Below are 15,529 nucleotides of genomic sequence, written 5' to 3'. Positions count from 1 at the left end.
TTTTGCAATTTTTTAAATGGAAAAACCTATCAGTTAAATGGAAATGATCCTTAAAAGTTTTCTTTGATGCATTATGATGTTCAAGCAGTAGTTTTTCTATTCTGGACAACAATATACTCTTCATTATGCCAGCATTCCTGGATATCAGAGATTTGTAAATACTTCAGAAATAATTTATTAGAAACCTTTGTGTTAATAGAAAACTTACATTTTTCCCTAGAAGACTTTTGGTGGAAAAAATCTCATATTATTTCAACTGAGGATTCTGATCTCAAAGAAAGAAGACTGAGGCAGAGAAGAGAGCTTGTGTTTCTGTATGTGTGTGTGTTTGTACAACCCTTGTACAAGTTCTCTGTATAGCCTTACGTCCAAAACCAAATTCAGAAATATAGATGTTTGCATAATTCACTGTATCAAGAATCACCCACAACTTTCATTTGTTTTTATATAGACAATGAAGATAATAAACATACTACGCACAAAATATGATTTACTTCTACACAGAGAATTTAGCCAGACTCCATGTCATCCTGAGAAAACATCTGGACCTAAAAAAGAGAGAATCTGTTTTCCTACAAAGATTTTTAAAATTATTTTTAGGCACATATACTGACAAACTATAGCTGACCCTTGAATAATGCAGGGCTTAGGGGCACTCCTGTGCAGTGAAAAATCCACTTGTGACTCTCCAAAAGCTTAATTGCTATAGCCTACTGTTGACTGGAAGCTTTACCAATAATATAAACTCAATACATATTTTGTTTGTTATATGTATTATATACTGTATTCTTACAATACAATAAGCTAGAGAATAGAAAGCTTTTTTTAAAATTGTTGCAAATCTCCAAAAGATTTTCCAATACATTGAAGAAAAAATTCTGTGTATAAGTGGACTTAAGCAGTTCAAACCATGTTGTTCAAAGTCAACTGTACTTCATATTGAAATCTTCAGTCTTTGGAAGCTATCAAATAAAATAGGTGTAGAAACACCTACTGCGGCACCTGCACACGTTGAGAACGTTTTTTCCCCTCCTTTTCTACAGTGATCTCCAGTAAAGTCTAAATTGAAGTATGTACAAGGTTCAGCTAGCTTCTAAAATATCTGTAATAGTAGAATCTAAAGCCAAACCTGCCTGAATTCTTGCAGCTGGCCACACTCAATGCCATATAGTTTCTTATACACCGACATCCATTCTGTGCCTATTTAACTGCTCATTGAGTCTGATTAAATTTTGTTTAAAAAAGAAATATACCTCTGAAATTTACATTTACATGATGCAATTAAGTTATCTTTAGGTAGATTCTGATTTCTATTGTAGTACTATTTTGTTTTCAGATTCTTAAGTAGCAAATACCTTTATTAGAATTTACAATTATGACTTACTCATTTTACTGCAGTCCAGAAAATAAGCTCCTTCAAAAAATGGGCTTCATAAAATAAAAAATCAAGACAAAGAAAAAAAGGTTGGAGGGAAAAGATTTCAGGCAAGTGTCTACTCAAAATTTTTTACTGTGGGAATTTTTCTTATGGTAGGAAATAATTCTTTTTTCAGTGGGAAAAAAAAAAGACTTAGATTCCAATACATATTACAGTAATCTTACTAATACAACAGGTAGGATTACAAATTCTGCCTCTATGAAGCTGTGATGGAGTCTGAAAATGAGGCAAGAGTCTAAAATAGGAAAGACTTAGAAAATCATGCAGAACAATCTCTCTTAGCAGGGAGAAACCTGCAACTCTGAGATGTGTGCATGTCTGCCAAGGTCACAGAGATGGAAACAGAGATGAGAACCAAGCTGGTCTCCCAACAGCAGTGTCCTGCCTCCCTGTGTACCGATGTGCATCCCAGACTTTATAGTTCGCCAAGCACATTCATATTCCTTAGCTTTTTTACTTCTTACAACAAAGCTTAAGGCGGCCATTGCGATTTCTCATTCCAGAAGGAAAAATTAAATAGTCAAGATAAGAGAATAAACATTTTCCAAGATACTACTTAGAAGTAAATAGTGGGCTCTTCCAACTCTAGTGCAGGTTGTTTTCCCAAAGAGGAAGAGGAAGCAGAGAGTAAACAGGTCTTTTTCACTTATCTTTTATGCATGACAATGAAAGTGTTTATTTCGGTTTCATCGAGTTTCTCTTAATTTTGTTTTTCAATGATCTTAACCAAAAGTTATTCATGATTTATGTAGTTTCAACCGTTTCAAGAGAGAGTACTCAAGAAGTCATGAAGAAGGCTCATTTTATCAAAATATTTTTCATTTTTTCTGCCTGTGCTCTGATACTGTACAAATTATGTATGTAGGTAAATGTTGAAGGTAAAACCAGTAACTAGCCCAATAAGTAGCCAAAGCAATCCTCACCTGTAGCATCAGTGGATCCTGATGTCCTCATTCTTCAAAAGAATCACAACAAATGTTCATTTTCTATGACATAAATGTACTCCAGAATAAATGAGAGCATTTTGCTTGGAGCACACAGCTATCCCCAGTTAGTTTAAAATCTCACTCGAAAATTAATTGTACCCTCCCAATTTTTTTGAGGCTTTATTCTCTGAACTATTTACTCAGGTAATTTTATAGAACTCATTAAATATAGTCCAGCTATATGTGATCTGCAGTTTTTTTCCCCATGTAATGCTGCTCAGCTTCAAAATAATGCCAAATGATCTAACATGACATATATATTTTTTTATTTCATTCTTTGAAACAAATTTTGTGATAGTCCAGTAAAGGATTCTCTAAGTTGATGATTTCTGGAGTGAATATTCATTTGCAGTGAAAGCCAGCACACCATTTATAGTATTCTTAAAAGGAAGTTACATGGAGGAGTAAAAGGGAGCAATAATCGCTGTATGTTAAAATTCAGGAGGTAAATCACTGTGAATAATAAAGATTCTTCCTGGGAGATCCCAGGCAGGGAAAATCAAGAGACCAACTCTTTGAGGGGAACTATTGATGGGTTGTTCCAGGGTGGCTGTTTCATGCAGGATACAAGAGAGTAACTTTTTACATTAATGTCAGCAATGTAGATTTGCTTCCCTGCATGAATAAATACATCAATATGTTTTCACATTCATTAAAAATAAATTTCATATTTTAAATATTTTATTTTACTACAAATTATCCTTGTAAAATTAATGGGCAAAGGTCAATAGCAAATCAAAGTGCTAAATTATTAGTGTCCATGATTTCCAATTTAAAATAAGGAGCAAGATTAGCATTCATTGCTCAACCATTCATTCCAGGATATCCTTCTGGAGTGTTATAACTATGGAGCATCATTCGATGAATGTATCTTTTTCACCTTGCCAGTTTCTTTTAAGCCCCTATTCACATGAAAATAAAGAGCCACAATGAAAAGACAAAGATTAAATAATTGTAATTTGGGGAGCACAGATTCAAGTAGAAACCCAAATAGTGTTCCTTTTTGTATAGCGAAAACAAGGGGTTTTTATGAGGAAAAGGAAGGGGGCAATTACATGAGTTGAAGAAAACACATTTTTCTTTGGGTGTTAAGATGAGCTACTGTGGGTATACATTGATTGACAAGTGATTTATCTTCCAGAAAGTCCATGCCAGCACTTGTGATCAGGATGTCCGTTTTCCCTCTGACTTCTCAAGTAATTGCTTAAAATAATTGCCATTTTGTCCAGTCCAAAAGTATTGTCCCAATTCAAACAAAAACAAAGCAATTTGAAGTAGCTGCTCTGGCTCTATTTGAAAATGGCTCCAGTCTTGCAATTTTTCACATTTGCAACGGGTTTGACAAGAGTTATTGCATGGGGTTACTCTTACGTTTTTTTTCCCTTAAGTAGACTTTGATCTTCAAGTGATTTTGTCTTTTTAATCGTCATTTCGTTCCTAGCCACTGTTTTTTTTTTTGAGGTTTCACTAATTTATTTTAAAACAAGTTTCCCTCCCCCTCACATTAAATAAGCATTATATGTTCCTTGTGGAATATTAAAAAAATAGAGAAACGCAAAAGAGGAAACTGAAGATTACTCTTAATTCCAGTAACCAGAGATGTACATGGTACATATTTTTCCTATCAACTATTTCTTTTCTTTGTTGATGTAACAACTTATGGCTGTTTGAGCCGTTCATTTTTAATGCTACTCAGAAGAACAATGATAGTTTATGCAATTATTCTCAGGGTTTTATCCACCAAAAGATACAAGGATTAGACGATTGGTAGTTCTAAAGTATTATAGCTCATATTTTAAATATAAATCATCTTTCCTATTTTACCCACTGTCCAGTTTGTGATCCAAGCTTCCTGCATTAAATCAGGTTGTTGGTGTATTCCATGTTGGAAATAAAACTAAAGTAGCATTACCCTTTAAATGTAGGAGTGAAAAAGGATATCACATACAGGACAGATTTTTTTGGTCCTTATTTGCTCTTGGCAGGAGTGGAACTAAAAGGAGTAAAGCACTTTAAAACAACATATGTAGTGAGACTAATTATTAGAAAATCTTAAATTCCATTTTGCAATCAGTGACTTTCCACGGGGTATCTAAAGTTTTAAGACAAAACATTGATTTCTGCAATAACAAAATAATTTAAGAGATTGGCTGTGCAGGTCTCTGAGGACATGTGAAGAAATCACACTTTTCAGCTTTTCCGTTCTAACAGCCAGTCCTGGTAGCAAAACATCCAGGGCTGGGAACAGCCTTCGCACACTCTGTTCTCGGAGCAGCATGTCCAGATCAATTTCTTGTGACTGCAGTTGATAACACGTTATTCTCCAAGCACAGAAGTACCAAATTTTCCAATTAACAATTGTCCAAAAATAAAAAATGCTTTCTGGGCTTACTATTCCACAAACTAGTCACCAACAAGGAAAATTAGATTTTCTTATTTTTATTTAGTTGGCAAGTAGCAAACACTTCTTTCTACCCTTTTCTTTTTTTTTTAAATAATAGACTTATGGAATAAAAGAGACTCATGGGAAGCTGGAAAATGGAAAAATCCCATGTACTGTTTACTCAGCTTCCCCTGATGATGACATCTTATGAAGCTGTAATATGCAGTCAGTGACATTGATGTATTATTGTTTTAAAAACCAGTCATTTGTGTGTGTGGTTCTAGGCACTTTTTTCCATATGTAATTTTGTATAATCACCAACACATCAATATACAAATTTGTTATCATCACAAAAGTGCTGTCTCTTTGTATTCGTGTCCCCTTCTCTGACTACACCTGTTCCTGTTCCTTGGCAGCCACTAATCTGTCCTTCATATCTGTAGTTTTATCATTTTGAGCATGTTAAGTGAATGGAGTCATATCATGTGTCATATTGTGAAATTAACATTTTTCACTAAACATAATGTCCTTGTGGGCCATTCAGTTTGTGCATATATCATTAGATCGTTTATTTCTGAGCAGCAGTCTATTGTATGGATGTACCAGAATTTGTTCAACCAGACACCCTTGTAAAGACATTTGAGGAGTTTCCAGTACTTTACTATATAAATTGCTCTGAACATTCTGATACAGGTTTTGTGTGAGCAGAATTTTCATTTTTCTGGAGTAAATGTCCAGGACGAACACCATTGTTGGGTCGTATGACAAGTGCACGGTTAGTTTTGTAAAATCTCAAAGACTATTTCCCAGACCAGCTTATGCCAGTTCACATTCTCAACAGCAATGAGTGAGAAATCCACTTTCTCCATATCCTCACCAATATTTGTTATTTTTTTAGATGCCCTAGTAACTAGGTGGGGATATCTTCTTTCAGTCCTAATTTGTCCAGAAAGGGGGAAACCAGAGTGCCGTCCAGCCCACCTCATGCCGCCAAGATCCATCTTGATGCCAGGCAAGGGTGGAGGCTCAGCTCCTCACTAGGCCCTGATGATAGCGGTGTGGGTGGGTGTGCAGAGTTGACATCTCTAGTTCTGCTTCATTGGTGCCAGCTTGGAGTGGAGGCTCAGTTTTCAGCTGGACCCTGCTAATAACTTTACCCTGGCAGAAACAGCAGACCACTGCTGCCTGTCCCTGCTGAGTAGGAGGTAGAAATGTCTCTCCACTCCTGTTTGCCAAAACATGGAGGGGATACAGTGGGCGAGGTGGGCAGTGTATTGTTTGATTTTCTGCTGGAGAACATTGAGTATTGTCAGAAAGCTTTCCTGTTCTTCTAGACTGCCTTTTTCCTGGTCCTTTGACCATGGCAAATAGGCATTTCTTGGAGTATCTATCTGTGCCTTTTGGTGGGCCAGGTTACTACCCAGTGTCTTGTCTGGGATATATGGAAAGCAAAAAGAAAAATCAGGGAACTAAATCCTGTGTCATGCCTCACATCCTGAGATAACTGGTCACTCTCCCACTTTTATCCCAGCATTCAGAGACTTTTGATATTTGTTTTATTCTGTTATGTCTAGGGTTTTTAAAGAAGGACTTGGGTAGAACTGGGCTATTTCATCTTGACCAGAGCAAGACGTCCTCCCCATTTTCTTTTTTATAATAGCTTTATTAAGGTGTAACTCATATACCACAAAAATCTATCACTTTAAAATGTACAGTTTAGTGGTTCTTAGTTTTATAAACAGAGTTGTACAACTATTAGTATTATCTAATTTTAGAGTATTTCCATCACCTTAAAGGATTATTAATCTACTTTCTGTCTCCATGGATTTAGCTAGACTGGAAATTTCATATGCTATATGGCTTTTTGTAACTGGCTTCTTTTACTTAACATACTGTTTTCAGGGTTCAATCACCTTGTAGCATAAATCAAAACTTCTTTTTAATGCTAAGTAATATTCCATTGTATAGATATACTACCTTTTTTCCATTCTTCAGTAGATAGACTTTGGGTTTTCTCCCCTTTTTCTAGCCATTATGAATAATGCTGCTAAGAACATTCAGATACAAATTTTTGTGAAAAGATAAGCTTCATTTCTGTTGAATATATACACAGGAATGGAATTTCTGGGTCTTAGGGTAAGTCTATATTTAACCCTTTGAGGAGCTATGAGTTATTTTTCTAAAGCCACTTCACCATTAGAGTCCCACTAGAAAATTAAGAGGGTCTGAATTTCTTCAGATCCTTGGAAACACTTGTAATTACAGCAGTTATGATATACTTACTATAATTATAATTATAGCACTTGTTATAACATTTGTCAGGCTTTTTTATTGCAATTCTTTTGATTTTACATCACAGAATGTGAAGTGGTTTCTCCTTATGGTTTTGATTTGCATATCACTAATGACTAATGATGTTGAGCATCTTTTCATGAGCCTATTGGCTATTTCTGTGTCTTCGTTGAAGACCTTTTATTCAAATGCTTTCCCAGTTTTTAATTGTATTGTATTTTACGGTTGACTTATACGAATTCTTTACATAATCTTATACAAGTACCTTATCAGATATGATTTACAAATATTTTCTCTTATTCTGTATGTTGTCTATGCAATTTTTTAGTGGAGCCCTTTGAAGCATGAAAGTTCTTAATTGTGATGAAATACAATTTGTCTGTTTTTTAATTTTGCCACCTCTGCTTTTCATGTCATATCTAAACTACTGCCTATTGCAAGGTCATAAAGATTTACTTCTGGTTTTTTAATAGGCAGTTGTTTTAGCTCTTACATTTAAGTTTATAATTGATTTTATGTTAATTTTTGTATGTGGTATGAAGTAGGGGGTCTATTATTTTGCATATAGATACACAACTTCCCCAACATCACTGATAAAAATTGACCACACATATCATGGTTTATTTCTGGACTCTCAGTTCTATTCCAGTGACCTGTATGTTTATCTTTACTACAGTTCCATACTCTGTTGATTACTGTAGCTTTTTTGTAAGTTTCTGGTCCCCTTATATTTCCATAAGAAATTTAGGATCATAGTATCAATTTCTGTAGAAGATACAGCTGAGTTTTTGGCAGGAATTGTAAAATCTATTTATCAATTAGACACACCACCTAACAGTATTATGTCTTCTGGTCCATAAACATGTGATGTCTTTCAGTTTATTTAGACCTTCTTTAATTTCTTTCAATAATGTTTTGTATTTTCTGCTGTGCAAGTCTTGCACTTCTTTTGTTAAAATCAGTTCTAAGTATTTTACTATTTTTGATGCTATTATATGTGGAATTGTTTTTATTTTCTGATTGCTCATTATTACTGCATAGAAATACAATTTATTTTTGTATATTGGTCTTGTATCCTGCAATGTTGCTGTATTCATTTCTTAGTGCTAATATTTGTGTGTGTGTGTGTGTGTTATAATGGGGTGCTCCATAGGATTTTCTACATACAAGATGATAGCATCTGCAAATAGACACCTTTACATTTCCTCCGTTCTAATCTGAATATCTTTTATTTATTTTTCTTAATTGACGCAAATTGAAAATATTAAGTACAATGTTGAATAGAAGTGGCAAGAGTGGACAGCCTTGTCTTATTCCTAATCTTAGGGGCAAAGTATTCAGTATGATGTTAGCTGTAGATTTTTGGTAGATCTCCTTTAGGGATCTGAACAAATTCCCTTTCATTCTTTTTGGTGGTTTTTGTCATGAAAAGGGATTGGCTTTTGCGAAATGCTTTTCCTGCATCTGTTGAGATAATCATGTAATTTCGTATTTTATTCTATTGATATGGTGTACTACATTGATTGATTTTATGTATCAAACCAACCTTGAATTCCTATAATAAGTCCTCATGGTTCATAATATGTTGCTGGGTTGTTTCCTAATGTTTTGTCATTGAGAATTTTTGCATGTATATTTACAGTGGATATTGGTCTGTAGTTTTTTGTGTGTGAGATATTTTTGTATTGCTCTGTTATTAGGGTAAAATTGGTAATATTGGCCTCACAGAATATGTGAAGTGTTCCACCAGCCCTTCCATTCTTTGAAGATTTTGTGAAAGATTGGTGCAAACTCAAAGTGCCTGATAGAATTCACAAGCAAAATCATCTGCCCCAAAGCTTTTAAGGGTGAAAAAAATACTATATTTTTTAAATACAAATTCTCAAGTATAATTTACATTCCAGAAAGCTGTGTTGAGTTTATAATATGAAATGCCACTTCCACTTCCATTACAGAAGCATGAATGTACTTTATCATTCTTTTGTGAAACCATATACTTTGTTGCAGAAGGAGCATAATTTTTGAGATGCCTCTTCATTCTAGTGTCAAAGACCTATGTACTGTTTGTAGTGTAGGATTTCTAGTGGCTTCTTCTCAGTATTTTATCAGTCAGGGTCCAGTCAGGAGAACAGAAACAACAGTAAAAATTTAAACACATAACAACAAGACATAGGTAACAAAGGTATTGAGACATTTGGAAGAACAAACTATTGATGAGAGCTAGAAGACCAAGAAAGGAGATGAGATAGTACCTAGAGATTAGGAGCTGCTAATGGGCCTGCCTGGAGCACACACCTGATGATGCACTGTTGGGAGCTCTCTCAGGGCTGATTCTGGAATGCTAAGTAAGGACCAGTCAATATAGAAAAGTAGAAAAGTGTTGCTTCCATTGGGAGTATAGATTCTGGAATCACCTCACCTCCACTACCATTACAACAACTACCAGCTACTACCACTGGGTAGAAGTTAGAAGCCAGAAGTCTCTCCCTTCATTTATTATTCTGGTCTCCTGCCAGTACCAAAGGAGTCTAGGATATAGAATTTGTAGTCTCCTAGCCCTAGCCACACCCAGCAAAATATACCAAGGCAAGTGACGAAATCCAGAATGCTTCTGCAGAACTTACTCTAAAGTTAAACATTTGGTTTAAAGTGATTTGAACAACAGGAAACATGGTAGTAGCTGGTATCTGTTTGTGACTTTCCATTTACTCCAATACTTCAAACAAAATTAATTATCCCCAAGTACATGGCAGGATCATTTGCTTATAGTTCTCAGCAAAATCAGCAAAAGGGATTTATAAGCTTAAATTGGCAGAAGGTACGACAGAAATTTCAAACTGCTGAGAAGAAAACAAAAAGATTTATTTTTTTCAGGTTATAAACAGGATATTAACGATGTGAAGGAAAAAAGGCAAGGAATAAGTCACCATTAAAGTACTCAATCCCTTCCCAAGAAAAAGGAGAAGATAGAAGATGAATAATGAAAATTATTCTTTAAACTACATTTCACATCTGTGCCCTTAAATAAGCATTTCTAACTCAGGTCATCCTAATTAGTTTACAAAGCCTGAAAATAAATTAATTGACCTAATATCTCTTTTATAACTCTGTAAAAAAAAATACTCTAAAATGTGCTTATTAAACAAAGCTTCCTTACTTAAATCTCAAGCCCATTTAAAGAAAGAAAAATATGTATCAGTGGCAAAATCTAATTGAAATCTTGACCTTTCAAAATACTTTCTCTTAACAGTTCTGCTTTCTGAAATTTTATAAAGGAAAATTTTCTGAATGGAAAGAAAGATAACTTTCAAGAGATTGTACTGAAGTGATGAGATTTTCTGGTTTCAATCTGGAATTTTTCTGAGCCCTTTACATCTTGGAAAGTACAATGAAAAGGCAGATCTAGCTCTGACTCACAACACTGTTACTGGCCCCAAATTCAGACAGCTCATGTCAAACAGTGGGGGCACCAACACACGACATTAGCAGCCAGAGGTGTAAAAGTAAAGTGGGAAACAGAGAAAACAGCAAGGCACGCACCATCCCGTTGGCCTGCATATCTCAGAGGCATGCTAAGGCATGCAGGACAAGCCGTGGGAAGGGCTCCCAGAGAGGGACCTCACCAAATACTTTACATATTGCCAGAGAAAGAGGGCTAGGAAATGGCCACTTGATTTGTCAGTGTAACAAAGGGAACTTCTTTTAACAGTGTCATGGGACACTGAAAGCATAGCCTGTTGGAAATGGGGCACCCCGGATTTCAGGCACTGCCGTGGGCTTGTCCTTTTATTCAGCTGATCCAGACCGATGTCTAGCTAGTTACCAAAAGGGGGAGGAAATGAGCTACCAACACAAGCTACCCCAAATTGTCTCTCCTTATAGTTGAAAACTAAGGCAGCCAGGGGAAGGAGAGATAAGATAGAGAAGTTTAGAGGACTTAGTAGCAAATAGGAATTTACTTTTTTGACTACAGGAAAAAATGTTGGTGTACGTACGTACAAAAGTAATGGGGTCACTTATGTAGAGCAAAATAGTTTTGCATTTTGTACTCACAATGTTACAGAAATAGACATGTGGAAAACAAATTTTCTAAATATATATACAAAATATGATTTATTTGGCTTAGCCTTTCAAATAATGTTTATCTTTTAGTGTTCTGAGTGGAAAATCAGCTTAATTGTCCCTGAAAGGATAAGGAAATATCTTTTTATCTTATAAATAGTTCTCTTTCTATTCATTTAAATTATATATGTATTGTTTGTTAGCTTCACTGTGTTAAGTCTTTTAGCTTATTTTATTTTTCTTTTTTAATTGAAATATCGTTGATATGCAACATTTTATTGGATTCAGATGTATAGCACAGTGACTGGACAGTCATCTCCATTATTAAATGCTCACCCCAGTAAGTGTAGTTACCACCTGTCAACATACAGAAGTATTACATGTTGACTATATTCCCTATCCCATACCTTCATCCTTGGGAATAATTTATATTATAGTTGTAATTTTGTGCCTCATTATTCCCCCTCATCTGTTTCACCACCACCACCACCCCTGCCACTGTTTACTTCTTTTAAGTAACAGACCATAAAATACTGAGTTACTCACCCTGACCCTGACTAAGAAATTACCATTCTTAGGTGAAATAGTTTCAGCAAGCTTATTCATGATGACCATACACGTGGGGTGCTAGATTTCACAAATATAAATCCAGAACGCCAGTTAAATTTTAATTTCAGCTAAACAGCAATAGGTTCATAACCATCTTATTGGCTTATTCTTCTCTGAATCAATTGTTAACACAAAGATAAATAAATGATAGATAAAGACAGATTGATAGATTGATGGGTAAATGGATGGATGGATATAAATAGAGAAAATGGACAAACAGGCAGATGAATGCAATATTTGGGACATACTTACAGTAAAACATTTTTTGTTGTTTGATGTTGTCCAAAGAAGCCTTATAGGATGGAGGAAAGAAAGAGAAGTATTTTAAAACCAGAAAGCAGAGATCAAAAGAAGGGCTAGCCAGAGTGAATGATAAATTAGTCACTTTGAAAAGCAGGAGGAATTTAAGTTGCTCTCCATGGGAGACTGATGGAGCTCCCCATTGTGACAGTACTGATACATATTTTCCAGGCTTAAAATGACAACCTGCAGCTCAGAAGAAAATGAAACACAGCATCCAAGTCAAAAGGGTTTCGAGGCAAGAGGAGCTTTAGCTTAAAATAAAACAGTAGTCATAAACTAATTGTTAATGAAAAGATTTTAAATATCATCAATTAGGAAAATGGAAGCCTATTATAAAATACTTTTTATATTTTATAAGCGTATAAGTGTAACAAATTTAATTGTATAAAATTTGAAACTGTTGGAGAAATAATGAAAAACACGTTTTCCCAACCCAAAAACGTTAGTCAGAATCCAGAAAGAAAGCACTTTTATTCTTGCATAAGCATTAAACAAGAACAGAATGCACATCACAGGTAATCTGCTGAGATTGCAAAAACAGAAAAGAATCTCACCCCCTTATATGTCACACTGATACAACCCGTTACATGTACATTTTCAAGATAACAATAAGTAGTCCTCAAGTAAGAGGAAGGACAGCACCATTTGTCACACATAATTCATCCCAAATTCACTCAGTAATTGGTGAGGCCCTCCGTGTGAGCTGACTGACCTTATCCAGGGGCAAAACAAACTATTTGTATTTTTATAACAGAAGGTACTTGTTCAACTTTTAGCAAAATGCCCACCAAAGTTAGTTTCCTGCCCTCCCACCGAAACTGGGAGATAGTGGTACTATCATCTTTGATGTTTACATTCCCTTTTAGGGAGGGAAATGTCTTCTTTAAACAATAAACATTTCTCACAGTTTTGGAGGCTGGGAGTTCCATGATCAAGAAGCCTGACTTACTCAGCGTCTGGGGAAAGCCTGCTTCCTAGTTCATAGATTTCCAGGTTCCTGTGTCCTCACATGCTGCAAAGGCTTGATGTTTACGTTTCAAAGGGACGGTTCACAGATCCTGCAGAGAGACATTCCTGGGTCATAAAGCTGACCTCAAACAGATTTATGTATATCACAAAAAAAGAAGAAAGCATTTGCAAGGACAAGTTTTCTAAAGTAAATGCTCTGACTCTTCCCTTATTCTCAACAGGGAGAATTAAGCCTCTTATTTTAAAATTGTATTTGTCCTTATAAAATAGACAAGGAGCAATCAGGAATAGGTTGCTAAGTAAAAAAGAATGAACATTTCAAAGGTTTTGGTAGATGTTGCTGAATTGCTAAGTTGTTTTTCCAAAATACACAGTATATTTTATCCAATAGTTTTTCTTCCCCTTGCTTATTCATCAAGCAGTTTGATGGCTGTTATGATTTTAAAGTGACTTTACCAGTTCCTTCCTCCCATTCCAATTAAATACTCTGAAGCATTCAAAACCACTGGAAAACAGGAAAAGAATATCCCTGTTATTTTTTTTTCCTCTTTTTAAGGAGAGCCCAACACCATTTGCCCTCTTTGTAAAAACAATGAGCCATCACTAATAACCCAATAGTGGTTATCAAAATAAGAGGAGGAGGAAAACTAAGTGAATCTCAGGTTGCCTTCAACTATGCTTTAAAACATTACTGAATGTTTGTGATAATTTTATTTTCATATAGAAAAACAGGTTGCTCAACTTCATATTAATAACTGCAAGGTGGCTTTTTAATAGTCTATTTGGCTGTATTACATAATTTTCTTGCTCTGCTCCAGACTGTCTTGTTTACCTTAGAGTCCTACTTCACTAACCTGAGTCCCTGAATTAATCAATGATGTCCTTTGATAAATGCATAAAAAAAATCTAGGTCCCTAAAACAAAGCATCTTTTCTCTCTCTCACAACACCACCCTGGTTTTCTCACTTTTGTCTGCTGTTTGAAAGCTCTAATTTAAGCCACTGTGTTTTGATACACAGCCAGCCCACACTAGGTTGAATTACAAGTCATCCGGCAGTCAGAAACTCAAAGTTGGGTGCTAGTTCTTAAAGCTAAAACAGTAAATAACAGGTCACATTTGATCAAATTCAACATTGGTTTCCTGCTAAAGAGACAAAAAGGAGGAGTTTATGATTTCTTAATTAATATATAGGACATAGCTCTTTTTTATCATAATGATTCTGTTAAAAATTACCCAAGATCTCCTGTAATTAACAATAAAAATGAATTAAGCACTATCTTTACATACTCCTAACTGGTGAGTAAGAGATCAAACATGAGATACTCCAGGAGAATTTCATCACTGTACCAAATCTAGTCCATCAATTTGCACACATTTTTTTATTTATGTAGAATAGAAAGGATACTTGGCCAGGCATATTAAGGAGACAAAGTATACAGCACTTTCAAGTATTTGAGGATGTAGATGGAGAAATAAGATATTTACACATAAAATGATTATATAAAGAAAACATGGTATTGAACAGAAATTATGATATATCTAATATTTCAATAACTTCTTAGAGTTTAACAAATCTGTGAATTTGGTATTATTACCACCATTCAATGGATAAAGAAATTGGGATTTAGGAAGGCAGGCACTTGCCAAATATTTCACTACCAGTAAGAAAGAAAGTCTAACATAAAATTCATAATTCTGAGTTTTCCAGGCAATTAAATGTCTAGGAGATCCAAATTGGAGCATGACATTATCAGGGGAGTACTCATGACATATGTTGGATTTGACTGGACCTAGGCACATAGGTCATGTTAAGTGTTAGACAAGTTTGTTGAGAGGCTTGGCAGTGGGAATTCTCGAGGCCCTCCCTGGGAATTCAGAAAATGGTGAGTAGAACAGATTGCCTGGAGGGGAGGCTTCAGGAGAGGCTGGAATGGCAAGGCAAAAGAGTTTATACTTTATTAGGTAAACCAATGGATAACTAATGAAAATCTCATGGGAGTGACTTATATCTTTGAAGAAAATGACAGTAGGCTTCAATAAAGTACATGAGCCAGAATTTTTTTTTTAAATAAATTACTTCTAGGACTCAAGACCACCATACCATGACACAATAAATTTTCAGATCACTCATCTTAGCAAGATGTCTTATGTATTACTGATCTGTCCAAATCTCTCCACAATGTTTCCATTCTGTTTGATAGTAGGTAGGGATAGCCTCTTATGCCAGCTGTTACTTTGTAGCAATGCCCAGAAGTCCTAAGAATCATTCTTTTGAATGAAAACTTGGATCATTATCATCTCTAATAAACAGTATTTATTTTCAAGGACTTGGACATTTCCTGAGGCACGGTGTTGTTTCTCAAAAGCCTTGAGATTCCCATGGAAACTGGGAAGAGGCATGGCAGAGAGGAAGTGAATAGCCTAGAAATGACACTGTTTTGGAGTCCATGGGGTGAGGCTTTAAGATGTACCAATAGATTCAGTTC

This window comes from Manis javanica, chromosome 13, assembly GCF_040802235.1.
Source record: "Manis javanica isolate MJ-LG chromosome 13, MJ_LKY, whole genome shotgun sequence".
Taxonomy (NCBI): domain Eukaryota; kingdom Metazoa; phylum Chordata; class Mammalia; order Pholidota; family Manidae; genus Manis; species Manis javanica.
Note: the sequence above shows the minus strand (reverse complement) of the source record.